We start from the raw sequence: 11,805 nt of genomic DNA on the forward strand, positions 1-11,805 counted from the left end.
GATATAGGGTATATAATACCCACATCCAATAGTTTAAGAACCTCGACCTTAACCACTTCCTTCATGTTTGGATTTAGTCTACGTTGTGGTTGCCGAGCGGTTTTTGCATTATCCTCAAGATATATGTGGTGAGTACAAATCGAGGGTCGATTCCTTTGAGGTCCGCTGTCGTCCATCCTAGGGCTCCTTTATGCTCAATGAGAGTAGATATAAGCATACTCTCTTATTCTTTCTCCAGGTGGGCAGAGATCACCACCGGGTATGTCTCATCTTGACCCAAATATGCATATTTCAAATCAGAGGGCAAAGGTTTTAGGTCAAGCTTCGGCGGCTTGAGGTTAGACGGTAGAGGCACTATATCGGTTTGTGGTAATTCTTCAAATTGTGGCCTCCACCGGTTAACTTCAAATACCGGTGCAGTATCAAGCAAGACACATGTCTCCCTAATCATGTCATCATCGAAATCATGGGAGTGGGCCAGGCACGTCTCCAGATGGTCGGAGGATAAGGTTAGAGGTGTCGTATCTTCCACGAAAGAGTCAATCATGTTAATGTCGTGGAAATCGTCATCATCCTCTGTGCCGCCGTTATTGAAAAAAATGTTTGACTCAATGTCAAATTTCCAAAAGACATAGTCATGATACCATTCCCGCAATTGATAATTGCATTTGACGTGGCGAGGAATGGGCGACCAAGAATGACGGAATCGAGTGCTCATGTTATTGATGGGTTCGGTGTCCGGATGATAAAGTCTACGGGGTAGTAAAATCTATCGACTGACTAACACATCCTCAATTATCCCTCTTGGTAACAGAGCTCACCAAGTTGTAGTGTGGTTAGGGTGGGTTTTAATTCACCCAAACCTAATGTTGTATACCGAGTAGGGAATCAAATTGACGCCGCTCCTAAGTCAAGAAGTGCGTGATCAATTCGATGGTTCCCGATTACACATGATATGGTTGGGCTACCGGGATCCTTGAATTTCTGCGGCACGTCTTGCTTAGGATGGCACTCACTTTCTCCCAAGAAGATTTTCTTTTGAATAATTTTCCGTCCTTGGTCGTGCATAAGTCTTTTAGGAATTTGGCATATGAAGGTATCTTTAATGACATCAAGGAGGAATGTTGACTTTCACTGTTTCAACACCTCTAGGATATCCCGAGAGTTAGAGAGATTTTGGTGAAACCAACCGTTGGGGAATGGAGCAACCGGCTTCTCTAGAAGTTCGGTTCTACTTTTTGTGGGGCATCCCGGATCCATCATTGTTGTCCTCTTTGGTTCTTGAGGCTTTTCGGCCTAACCAAGAGTTTTATCAATGATCTTCCCACTCCAAGAGTGGTGATGGATTTAACATGCCCCATCCGATTTGAAGAGCTAGGATCATTATTCTCGTTGCGGTTTAGGATTGGGGATATGTTGTGCAGGAAGCATCCCCTTTTCTATAACCGTCATACGAGAATCTATCTTTGGCATAAAATATTCCACGCATTGCCTGAGCCGGCTCTTGTATGGGATTTTGAACCGGTTCCTCTTGAGGTTTCACTTGATTTGGATTTTGATTGAAGAAACCTGGAGGAGTCGCCGTTTGTCCATTTCTCCAACTAAAGTTTGGATGATTTCCAGCCAGGATTGTATGTGTTAGAGTTAGGTCCAGTGAAAGGTCTTTGATAATTATTTACGGCATTGGCTTGTTCATTCAACACTCCTCGAAAGGCGGGTATTGTAGGACAATTTTCAGTTGAATGTTGCAATCAAAGATGCCGCAAACAATTTCATTGACCTTATCCTTCTTTCCTTCCATGGCCTCAACTTTCCTTATGAGCGTAGTCACTTTACACTTGAGATCATCCTCTTCTTTCAAGAGATATAATCCACCTTTTTCCTTTAATTGAGTTGGCCTAGACGTGGTGTTCGACTTTGGGTAATAGTCCCAAGATTGTGTTTTTTCAGCCAGACTGTCGAGGTATACCGCGACATCTTTATTAATGAACTCTCCATTACACATTGTCTCGACCATTTGGCGCATGGAAGATGTCACCATCATAGAAAAAATTTGTAATGCGCCACGTTTCAAACCCGTGTTGTGGGCATGAATGACCAAATCTTTGAACCTTTCCCAACATTGGAAGAATGTTTCATCTTCCTTTGGGCAAAGTTCATGATCGCTTTTCCGAGGGTAATCGTTTTATGATGTGGGAAGAATTTTTTATGAATTCCCTCATGTCGTCCATGTGCCAATGGATCTAGGACGCAGGAATGTAACCACGTCTTAGCTTTCTCTTTTAAGGAAAAAGGAAAGAGTTTCAGCCTAATTGTATCCTCAGATACATTAGGAAAACATAATGTAGCTATAATCTCATCGAACTCTTTCAAATGTAAATATGGACTTTCTGATTTAAGTCCATGGAATTTGGGAAGGAGTTGGATAACTCCTGACTTGATGTCCATTTGTCCTGTGTTTTCAGGAAAAATCATGCATGAGGGCATACTCACTCCCGCCGGTTGTACATAATCTCGTAAAGTACGAGGCGGGGGTGCCTGTTGCACCTCATTCTCATCTTGGGTATCCTCCACCCTAGGTGGAAGTAGAGGAGGTTGGTCTTCAGCTATAACTTCCGTTAACTCAGAGGATTTTGAGCGGTGTCTAGTCCTGCGATGGATAGTCAACCCCTCAACCAATCCTCCTTCAGTCAAGAGACGTCGAGTGTCGTCACGGGCCCACTTAGGCATGAAAACACTCGCAGCCCTCAATTAAAAACCTAATCCTAAGAAAGGAAAAGAAAATCTAGAAAGAAGGAGAGAGTTGGAAAGAAATTACCAAATTGAAGTCCTAAGTTAAAAACCTGCAAAATAAAACAAAAATAAGTTAGATTCTAAAAAGAAAAATAGCAGTAAATTAATTTCTAAAAGAAGGAATTCTTAAAAGAAAGTGGAGATTTCTAAAATAAATTAGGAAAGATCTAAACTAGAAAGTAGATTATTAAAAGAGAACTGAAAGATAGGAAGTAGGGAAAGAGCTTACCGAATTAGAAATTTCTATCTTAAAGGCCTACCAAATAGGAAGGTTAGTTTCTAAACAAAAATCCTAAAAATAAATGAGGAAACAAATTAGATTTTAAAAAGAGTTAAAAATAGAAAGTGAAAAACAAAAGAGAAAAGTTTCGAAAATTAGAGGATTTTTCTAGAAAGGGAAATAACTACCCTAGTTTCTAAAAGGTAGAAAGAGAGAGAGATTAGGAAGGAATTACCAATTTAGAACTTATGTCAGGATCCTACAAAACAGGAAAACAGGTTAAGTTCTAAAAATAGAATAAAATAAAAACTTATATCCTAAAGTAAGTAAAATCCTAATCCTAACCTAATTCTAAAACTAATTAATTTCAGAAAAACGTAACCGTCAGTCCCCGGCAACGGCGCCAAAAACTTGTTCACTCCCCAAGTATAGGGTTGTGATGTAGTAATAAACTCGGTAAGACCGAGGTCGAATCCACAGGGACTGATACCTGTACGTTATCTAAAACCAAGTAGAACTAGAACTAGACTAAGATACGATCTAACCAAATAAAATTTTAAGGAATAATTGTGAAATAATTATCTAAAACTTTAAGGAATTCAGAGGGAGGAAACTAGGGATTCAGAGGATCCACTTGTAGAGATCAGGGAGATCTTATGCCTGCATCAAGGATTATGGAATTCAAACTGAACTTACTTGATCTGGTTCTCAAGAGATGAAAGGTATATGAATTAGAATGGATTCCATCATCTAACCATGCCCAGGAGACAAAGCAGACAACAGGATTAAACTAATTACCAACCAATCAACAATGTATGAAGATCAGAAAGGGTACTGTCATCCTACCATGCCCATGGAACAATGATGAACAACAAGGCTTCCTGACTTCATAAACACAAAAAAAAAGGAAAAAGAAATATTCAAAGCCATTGCAAACCCATTGTAATTTCAGTCACAACAGACCATTAAAGACTGAAAAGAATATTCCTTTAATAATCAACTTAAAACCAAGTTCAGTTCAGAAATTTTAACGTAAACGCATGAAACAGTATCTCCCATCTCGCTACAAGCTTCACCTCTTAGCCCTAGCTGAGAGGTTTAGCCTAGCATGATCATGCTAGAATCAGAGGAGAAAAACATCAAAAGAAATAAATAAATAAAAGGAAAAGGAAAAGGAAACAAAGACCGGATGTCTTTTGCTCTTGCAATCGTCAGTCACATCCCTGCCACGAATTTCTTCTTCCACGTTCCTCCTCCAGTAGCCTTAGCAAAAGAACCAGCCGCTGCTCTCTCTCCAGCCGTGGATAGCATAAATCATCCTCTGTTTCTCTTCCTTTGTTAAAGCCAAAAAAACCAGCTTGCTCGTCCACTCCTGCAACCGATAGCCCCTAAGCTTCCACTCCCCCCCTCTTTATAAGATTCCGGCAGTGGTGGTTGAGTCGAGCACTGACTTCTCCTTCGCATCCTCTTTGCAACGGAGACGGACTCCCTGTTAACGCGAAAAAAAAACACGACCTTGCATCTGTGATGACTGGTGGGCCCAGGATTGATGTTGGACGAGAAATTCGACCCATCCATAAGTTTCCCCTCGAAAAACCAATGAAATCTGATTGGTTTTGGATCCGCTTCGAGGTGAACAACGAATTAGTTTAATTTACCGTCGGTCTTCCGATTGGACGGTCGAAATCCAATTAAAACTGTCCTTTGCAATTCCACCACCTAGGCGCTGTTTTTAGGGAGCATGGGCGTCTGATGAACGGTCCAGATTCGACTGATAAGTCACGTCAGTGGCCCACAAGCTTTCTCCGCAGCCACAGACGCGAAACAAAGCTTCCGCGTCGAAATATCCGATGATTGGTGGACCCCACAGTGATGTTTTTGATAAAATCCACCACGTCCACTGAATTACTGACGAAAAACCAGTCAGGAATTGACGGTTTTGGAGTGTAGTTGGTGTGGTCCACTGAACTTTGCTCGCTGCCGTCCAACCTGCGATTTATAGTTACGATATTCCCGTAGCTTGCATGAGAACAAACGGACGCCTAAGGGAGGGTTTTCGCCCCCTTATGGCCGCAATGGATGGCACTGATCATCCATTTGGATGATGTGTGGGGCCCACAATCGAAACCACGAATCACGGCATAAAACGCTGTTGCGTTTTGGTGAGATTGGGAAGAAGGAGTCGGTCAACAATCGGATTGACCGACTTCTGGTTCCTGTGCACGGCCAGTGCACCTATGCACTATGCACACGCACACTCCAGTGGGATCCATTATGATGCTTTTGAGAGATCCGCCCCGTCCATCCGTTTTGTCAGCTCATTTAAACGGTCTATAACAATTTTGAAGCATATCCGGATATCAGGCGGGCCCCACATAATGATTAAAGGGGCTGATCTATCCGTTGGGCCACTTCCACAGTGATCCAGGAGCTGAAATTTTATGTGTACGGTTCATTTATGGTCCTCAGGCCACGTATGGAGTTTTGAACTGATCGGATGGTGGGAACCCTATGATCTTGCATTCTGGACACGTTTCAGGCCACTTGAGCTTCAATTCCTCGATTTCCGCGAACCCCTGGTGTATAATTCCGTCGCTCTTGGTCTTCTAGAGTCCGTTCCTTGCCTTGGTGCTCCTGGAGCGTCGAATCCATGCATTTACCACCCTTTTTCAGTCCAGGCTCTTAAACACACCCTGTATTACAAACACGATTAAATTAGTCCGATAAACAGTATCATGCGTGTAAATCTATGCAACAACTGGGTCTGATATGCAATATTTGACCCTCAACAAGTAGAAACCTACCATTGCAAGCTGTTCAGCCATAGTTTGGTTCACTCACTCAAAACTGTAATTTCTTGTCTCATAATCCCTTCCTGGGAGCAAAAATCATTAATCAACATGAGATTCCTCAAAGCCACTCAAATCCCACAATAGAAAATAGTAGATTCCAATTAGAGAATACAAACCATTATATTAAAGAATAACATTAGCCATTGCAAGCTGTTCAGCCATAGCTTGGTTCACTTACTCAAAACTGTAGTTTCTTGTCTCATACTCCCTTCCTGGGAGCAAAAATCATTAATCAACATGAGATTCCTCAAAGCCACTCAAATCCCACAATAGAAAATAGCAGATTCCAAGTAAAGAATACAAACCATTGTATTCAAGAATAACATTAGACTTTGCTATTACCACCTTAATTGAATTTTCATATCTTGGATTGTACAACCCAAGTACATCTAGTTACAAGAACATCAATATGATGCAGGAAAAGGCACTGTTACTGAAATGCCTAATGCAATACTTGACCCAAATCAAGTATCAATTTGAGATATTGATGAGATTCCTCAGAATCTCAAAAAGGAACCAGGATACCATTTTTGCGGACAGATAACAAAGAATATAAACAACATTGGGGCATTATAATGATAGACTAGGGACATTCTTAAGAACAGATCAGAGTTCATGGCATTATAGTTATCAAACAAGTCATGTTGTTTTGGATGCAAACAATGGAGAAGATACAAGTCATGGGAATTGAATATGGTGGTGATATATAAATCGTTGGAATTGAATTCCACTTTTGTTATTGCTTCATCTTGTATTCTCTTAGCTTAAATTTTTATTTCCTTCAACGACATTAGTTATTTGCAAAGAATAGATGGAGAATACAGATGGAGAGATGACCCGTGGATAATACAGATGGAGAATCGATTTCCCAAAGGCCAATCAATAGATTAAATCAAAAGAATAGAGACAAAATACATCTATCTGCCCTAAAAATCCCTGAATCGCACATCAAAGAACAGGAGATTAAAGGACATTCGACCAGAGAGAGAGAGAGAGAGAGAGAGAGAGAGAGAGAGAGAGAGAGAGATGACCTGGTGGTTGTTGCCGGGGTTTGGATGCCATGAAAATGCAGACTACTAACGGACCAGATCACGTCATCATCTTCTCACCATCATCGCCATTATAGATAGGAGAGAGATCGAGGGTTTCATGGGGCGAGAGGAGACCGGTGAGAGAGGAAGGGAGGAGGTGGGTAGGGTTTTTCTTGAGGAAGAGAAGGCGAGGCAAAGGCGAGAGAATGCCGTTGATAGGAAGTAAAAGATAATTTTGAATGGTAGGAACGGCGGAGAGAGAGAAGCCGTGGGCTGAGAGAGAGAGAGAGAGAGAGAGAGAGATTTGATTTATTCTTAGGTATTAAGTTTTCGAACAGAGAGCCGTTGGAAACGGATTTTGAGATTCGTTCTTGCTCATCAAGCAGGAGTAAGTGGGCCACCGTGATTTTTGTGAGAAATCCTCCCCGTCCATCCCCTTTTTCAAGGAAGCGGATTCGCTTGTCTACCGCACACAGCGACATGGGACGCGGATTGCGTACTACCCCCGCCCGTCCCTAGCTTCGAACGGGCAGTTCTGTGGGCGGGCCCACCGTAATGTATCTGTACATCCAAGCCGTCAATCCCTTTTCTCAGATTATTTTAAGGGATGAGCACAAAAATGAGGCAGATCCAACGCTAAAGTGGACCACACCAAATAATAAGCTTGGTTGCGTTAAAATGCCAGTTGCATTAAATGCAAGAGTCGTCTGTGGTGTGGTCCATTTGACCGTTGGATCTGCTTCATTTTTGCTTTATAGCCTTAAAATAATCTGATAAAAGGAATAGACGGCTTGGATGTATAGATACATCATGGTGGGCCCGCCCACAGAACTGCCCCGTTCGGAGCTAGGGACTGGCGGGGTGGTACGCAATCCGCGTCCGCTCAAAAGGGGGAACGGATTGGCTACTCGCCAATGGCTGGTGGTCGGTGCTCTGTGGGCCCAACATGATGTATGTGTTTCATCCATTTTTCCATATCATTTTAAAATAAGAGACCAAAAATTAGGTATATCCCAATTTCAAGTGGACAACGGTAAATGAAACAGTGTTGAATGAGCATTGACCATTAAAAACCTTTCCGGGGCATAAAAGTTTTGAATCAAGCTGATATTCTTTTATTCTCCCCTTCATCTGGCCTGTATGACCTAATCAACAGATTGGATGTCAATTAAACAGTACAGTGGGCCTTAGGAGGATTTTAATGATGGATATCCAATCACTATTGTTTTCCTGTGGTGTGATCGACCTGAGATTTATATTCCTCTCATTTTCCAGATCAAGATCTAAAATGATCTTAAAAAATGGATGAACAGAATGGATGAAACAAATATATCATGGTGGGTCCCACAGAGCACTGACCACTAGCCATTGGGCCGGTGACAGGGGAGTAGCCAATCCATTTCTGTTCAAATGAGATCAAGGTTACATGGTTCACAAATGATGTATTTATTATATCCATACCGTTCATCCATTTTTTGAGATCATTTTAGAGCATGATACCAAAAATGATTCATATCCAAACCTTAAGTGGACCACACCAAAAATAGCAATTGGACAATGATTCTCACCCTTAAAATATTTATAGGCCCACCGTATGTTTATCTTCCATCCAATCTGTTCATAAGGTCACACAGACCTCGATGATGAGGAAAAAAAAAATATCATATCAATCCAAAACTTCTGTGACACCAAAAAGGGTTTCAACGGTAGACGTTCAATCCCCGTAGCTTTTTGCAGTGTGGTTTGTTTGATCTTTGGATCTGTCTTATTTTTCGGATCAAGCCGTAGAAGGAGCTCGCCAAATGAAAGGATGGTGTTCACTCCCCAAGTATAGGGTTGTGATGTAGTAATAAACTCGGTGAGACCGAGGTCGAATCCCAAGGGACTGATACTTGTACGTTACCTAAAACTAGGTAGAAATAGAACTAGCCTAAGATGAAATCTAAATCGAATGGAATTTAGGAAATAATTATGAAATAATTATGTAAAACTTAAGAGAAATCAGAGATAAGAAACTAGGGATTCAGAGGATCCACTTGTAGAGATCAGGGAGATCTTATGCCCGCATCAAGAATCATGGAAATTAAACTGAACTTACTTGATATAGTTTTCACGAGATGAAAGGTATATGAATTAGAATGGATTCCATCACCAAACCATGCCCATGAGACAAAGCAAACAACAGAATTAAACTAATTACCAACCAATCAATCAATGTATGAAGGTTAGGAAGGGTACCGTCATCCAACCATGCCCAGGAGACGATGGTGAACAATAGAGCTTCATGATGTCATAAACATAGAAGGAGAAAGAAATACTCAAAGCCATCGTAGATCTATTGTAATTTCAGTCACAACAAACCGTTAAAAACTAAAAGTATTCCCTTAACTGAACCGTAATCAAGGTAGTTCAACAATATAAATTAAATCAAAGGCATAAAGTAAAGTCTCCCATCACGTTACAAGCTTCACCTCTTAGCCCTAGCTAAGAGGTTTAGCCTAGCAACATGATTAGACTAAATCTCTTAACAAAAATGAAATAAACAAAAGAAAAAAAGAAAAGAAAACAACAACTGTACTCTCTCCCTTATTCTGTCCTTCACGTCCTGCCCCAGCCGAGATTGGATTTTTTTTTGCTCTCTTTCTTCTCTTTCTTTTATAGCAGGAGAGGGCGGTGGAGAACTGTCCTTTCTGGAGTTGGTGGACAGCAGTTTACGCAGCTGCGTCAGAAGTCGGTGTGAAAGTTCTTTACGCAGCACAGTCACGTACAGATCTGAGCCGAAGTTGCAGGTTCATCTTCCATCTTTTCCTTTAGAAAGATAACATCCCCTGGGACATTTTTGAATGAAATAGTAGGTGGATGACCTGGATCAGCCATCTAATCAGCGATGGTGGCCCACTTGGATTGGCCGTAGCTCTGTTTGCGAAACAGAGCTTGCGCAGCCTCTTACGCTGTGACATTGGTGGACCTTATGCTTGATGTCAGCGGTGAAATCCAGTCCGTCCATTGGATTTACCTCGAAAAACCATTTGGAAATGGTCAGATTTAGATCAGATTCGATGTGGCCTAAAGAACTTTTCTTTTTGCCATTCGTTCCATGTTTAAACGGTTGAAAACCGATCAATCTGTCCTCTTTAAATTTCGTCACCTAGGCGATGATAAAATGGACCTTGGGATTCTAATGGACGGTCCAGATTCATCATATGGACCATGATGGTGGCCCACAATCAGAACCCGGTCCGTTCGCTGGTGTTTTTGCGTAGGAAGAAGATTTGAGTCGGTCAGTTTATGAAATTTCGTGCACAGTAGGACCACGTGCACTGTGTACACGTGCTTCAAGCATGGGTCCACTGAGATGTATTCAGAAAATCTGCTCCATCCAACCTGCTTTCCATATAATTTAAAGGGTTGAGACCAAAGTTGAAGCATATCCAGATAGCAGGTGGGCCTAAAATCAGAGTTTTAGGGGCTGATCTGTTCGTTGGGGCATTTTCACAGGGATCGAACGGATAAAATTCAGCATGTACGGTTAATTTATGGTCCTCAGGTCATGTATGAAGTTTCGAGCTGAACGGATGGTGGGAACCCTGTAATCTTGCATTCTGGATGTCTTTTGGGCCATTGAGCTTCAGTTTCTCGATTTTCGTGGATCCCTGGCACGTAATTCCGTCGATCTTGGTCCCTTGGAGTCCGTCCCTTGCCTTTAGTGTCATCAGAGCGTTAAATCCATGCTTTAAGCTTCCTTTTCAGTCCATGCTCGTAAATACACTCTGCATCATAAACATGATTAAAGCGGGCCATTAAACGGTATCATGTTTGTAAATCCAAGCAATAACTGGAGTCTAATATGCAATATTTGACCCTCAACAGATGGTTGGGATATAACACATACCTCGTGATGGGACCCATAGAACTTGGTGACATCAATGCACAAACATATCGGTGTGTGGTACACCAGCCAATCTGCTTCCCGGATACGGATTGCATACTTACAACATGAGTAGTGAGGTGGATACTAACAGCGTTCTGGGCCCCATCATGATGTATGTATATTATCCACGCCTTTTATCCATTTTTTTTCTCCGGATTATGCTATGGCATGGAGCAAAAAATGAGGATATAAAAATCTCATACTAACCACACCATAGAAAAGAGTGGTGATTGAACACTTACCATTAAAAAATTCTTAATGGCCATAAAAGTTTTGGATTAATCTGATATATGTATTTTATATTTATCCAGGTGTGCGTGACATTACAGTGAGACCTGGGAAGTTTTTAATGGTGGCCATTCAATTGACACTGTTTTCTTATAGTGTGGTTGACTCGAGATTTGGATCTCTCTAGTTGTTAGGCCGGTGCTCTATAATGATTTATAAAAATAGATAAACCGCTTAGATAAAACACGCACACATGGATATATATATATATATATATATATATATATATATATATATATATATATATATATCATGCAGGGCCCACAGAACACTGTCAGTAGCCACCTGCCTACTAACACTGTCAGTACGCAATCCGCGTCCTGCTTGGAAACACCAGCCAATATGGCCAACTCGTGCGACCCACCATGATTTAATAATTAATCCACACCGTCCATCTACTTATCAAGCTTATTTTTTATCCTAGGCCTAAAAATAAGGCTGGGACAGATCTTAGCTGAACCACACAACAAAAAACAGTGAGGACATGACGTCCACCATTGAAACCTTCATGATACCCATTTGGTATTTATCCACCATCCAACCAACCAACAAGGTCTCATGGAACTGAAGGGATAACAAAAATGTCAGGTTGATCCAAGAACCTGTGGAGGCCACACGAGTGGGCCACATAAGTGCCTTGGCACGAAATTGGACTCCCTAGTGAGTTACTCAGTACCCTCTCAATGTACT

The 11,805-nt window shown here is 41.4% G+C and overlaps 1 non-coding gene across 1 annotated transcript; it reads left to right on the forward strand.

The window, feature by feature from the left end:
• Nucleotides 1–2,073: 2,073 nt before the first annotated feature.
• LOC131247574 (small nucleolar RNA R71) lies at nucleotides 2,074–2,178 on the forward strand. The gene has a single exon (XR_009171853.1). It is a non-coding gene; the product is annotated as a small nucleolar RNA R71 (small nucleolar RNA).
• Nucleotides 2,179–11,805: the final 9,627 nt, after the last annotated feature.

This window comes from Magnolia sinica, chromosome 5 (genome assembly GCF_029962835.1).
Source record: "Magnolia sinica isolate HGM2019 chromosome 5, MsV1, whole genome shotgun sequence".
NCBI lineage: Eukaryota > Viridiplantae > Streptophyta > Magnoliopsida > Magnoliales > Magnoliaceae > Magnolia > Magnolia sinica.